The sequence below is a fragment of the Apis dorsata genome, unplaced genomic scaffold (assembly GCF_000469605.1).
Source record: "Apis dorsata unplaced genomic scaffold, Apis dorsata 1.3 scaffold_194, whole genome shotgun sequence".
Classification (NCBI taxonomy): Eukaryota; Metazoa; Arthropoda; class Insecta; order Hymenoptera; family Apidae; genus Apis; species Apis dorsata.
This window is the reverse complement of record NW_006263478.1, coordinates 1,281,054-1,283,576: the sequence shown is the minus strand read 5'-3', so window position 1 is coordinate 1,283,576 and position 2,523 is coordinate 1,281,054. Positions and strand designations below refer to the sequence as shown.

At 31.5% G+C, this 2,523-nt stretch overlaps 1 long non-coding RNA gene across 1 annotated transcript in view; it reads right to left on the bottom strand.

The window, feature by feature from the left end:
- Window positions 1-158: 158 nt before the first annotated feature.
- The window catches only part of LOC102681857, a 7,119-nt gene continuing 4,754 nt past the window's right edge, over window positions 159-2,523 (bottom strand). The window contains exon 2 of the long non-coding RNA XR_421618.2: window positions 159-641. This is a non-coding gene — a long non-coding RNA (uncharacterized LOC102681857). The remainder of the gene's footprint in view (window positions 642-2,523) is intronic.

Genomic DNA, 2,523 nt, shown 5'->3' with positions numbered 1-2,523 from the left:
AAAAAAAAAAAAAAAAAAAAAAAAAAGAAAAAAAATGAGGATTCTTTCTAGTGTAAAGAAAAGTAAAATTTCTTGATTCATCTTTTTGTTCTATATGCTTTTAATAAACAAGAATTACAATTCTTTTTAATTCGTATAGCATATAACTTATCGTACAATTTTTCTTCTTTCTTTTCTCAAATATATTCTTTTAATATTTCCAACACAAGAAGTTAAGCAGCTAATTGCCACTTGGTTTCGTTAAAATTGTCCGTTATATATAACACTTCATTATATATAATTACGAAATAACCGTTAAATTTCTTAATCGAATGAAACGAAATGAACTATCATCCGTATCTGATAAAATATTCACGTATTATCAAATCACAGCAGACTTTCTTAATCTATTTTCAATTCTTCGTCCTAATGAAGAAAACTTAATCCCTATCATATATTATACCAACGTATTATTCTTTATCTACTATCAATAAACACCAACGATTATCTCAATATAGTATTATATATTTCTACATTTTTTTTTTCAACCTAAAAAAGGCACGCTAATTATCATTTTCTAAATGCAACAAATTTCCCTAAATATATCAAACGAATATTCTCTAATAAATCAAATATCTCTCTCTCTCTCTCTCTCTCTCTTTCTCCCTCCCTAGATTAATGTTCACCTCTATATAAGTTAAGTGAATAAATATATTCTTCTATTGTCATCGTTCGCCTTTATATCGTTTTTCTCTCTCTTTTTTTTTTTTTTTTTTTTTTTTTTTTTTAATCTACTATATAATTTCATCGCGACGAATTCATTGAAAATTTCCTCTTCTTCTTTCTCTTCCCCTTCTCCTTCTTCTTCTCCTTCTCCTTCTTCTTTTTTTTTCCTTTTTCTTTTCTCAAGCATTATTAGCAACGAGCATTCGTGGACCTTGAACGAGGTGCTTACTAAGTACTGCAAAAAGTGCGAGTTTGCATATCTCCCTTCGATGATTGCAGAAACGGACCGTCCGATGGCCAAAATGTGCGACGAGTGCATAAAAGTAATCAAGTTCCGGCGTCGTCGATCATTCTCAGTATCCTTAGCTTTCGCAACGTTCGCTTTTGCGAAAGTTGTCAGGTGTCGTACGTGTTTATCAACTTTCTTTCGGGAGGTTTGATATCGTAGAAGAATCTTTTGAACCGAGAGACGAAGAGAGGCGAAGTCTCTAATCTTACGAATTAATCATAAAACGGAACGTAACATTTATTTCCGAGCACGATGATTCGAAAATAATTAGAGAAATCGAATTGCTTCTTTCTGAAGAGAGATAAAGACTTGGATCGGTCATGGAAGAGATCATCGAAATAAATAGATGTTAAATTAAGAAACTACTTCGAAGATAATCGTAATCTAAATTTTATGCGCATTCGACGAGTTGGAATAAAAATTATTCTGAAAAATAAAAACACTCGTTATCAAATAATATTATTTAACTTGATACTTTTTCAACTAGCGATAATTTATTTGCGTATTAAATTGCATCGAACAAATCAAATTTGTATAGTCCAAAAGTTTTTATTTTTTAAATCGTCAATTTTATCGTGAAATATTTTTTCTCCCTATATATCCCCGGTAATATTAATCGTAATTAGATATTATTTAAATGCTAATTGAATATCCTCTGCGTTATCGATAATTAAAGGAAGTATTGTCTAGAATAAAGCAATACGATTCGTTAAACAGTTTGTGGAAACGAATGAAATGAAGAGAGGGAGGGGGAGGGAAAAAAAAAAGAAAAAGAAAAAAATGTAATTAAGGTATAGATTGTACGCATATCCCGCGAATTAAATCAGGAACGTCTTTCCTGATTTAATTTCCACTCGTTTCTCGTTTTAATTTCTGTTAATTTGTTTATCGAGAATCGATGCGTTTATAAGGGTAGGCGGATCCCTACCTAAACGAGTTTATTTCAACGGAAACGAATATACGTTCCCGGTTTCCTGGATTTTCTGATATCTTCCCTCCTCCCCTCCCCTCCTCCCCCCTGCCCCGTTAAACATTTAATATTTATTCTTGTAATTAATGAACGTTAAATTGATCGGCCAACGTTAAACCCGATGGATTAAAGTTTGATTAAAAATCATTCCATTTATAACAAATCTAATCGAAACTCTCATCGAGTCGAGTTGAACTTTCTTTTAAAGAGGAGAGGGGGAGGAAGGGAAAGGAGGAAATTAAAAGCCAAGATCCATCATACTTAATCCTTCGTTAATTTTATATACCTCAACGAATAATTAATGAAATAATTGCCCGTTATTGTTGCGGCGATAGATAAAATTAGTAGTAGATTTTAATCTAATTAATCAATTGCAGAATCTCGTTCTGGTATCTCATTGTAATAATCCCGATTCAGAAACACGAATCTAAAAATTTAAAATATAACCTCGATAAACACGATAGGATATCCAAAATTATGACGCTTGACGAATGAAACGAACTGCTTCCCTAACATCCATTCACTTAATTCAATCAATCGAAAGTAACAAAATTTCATT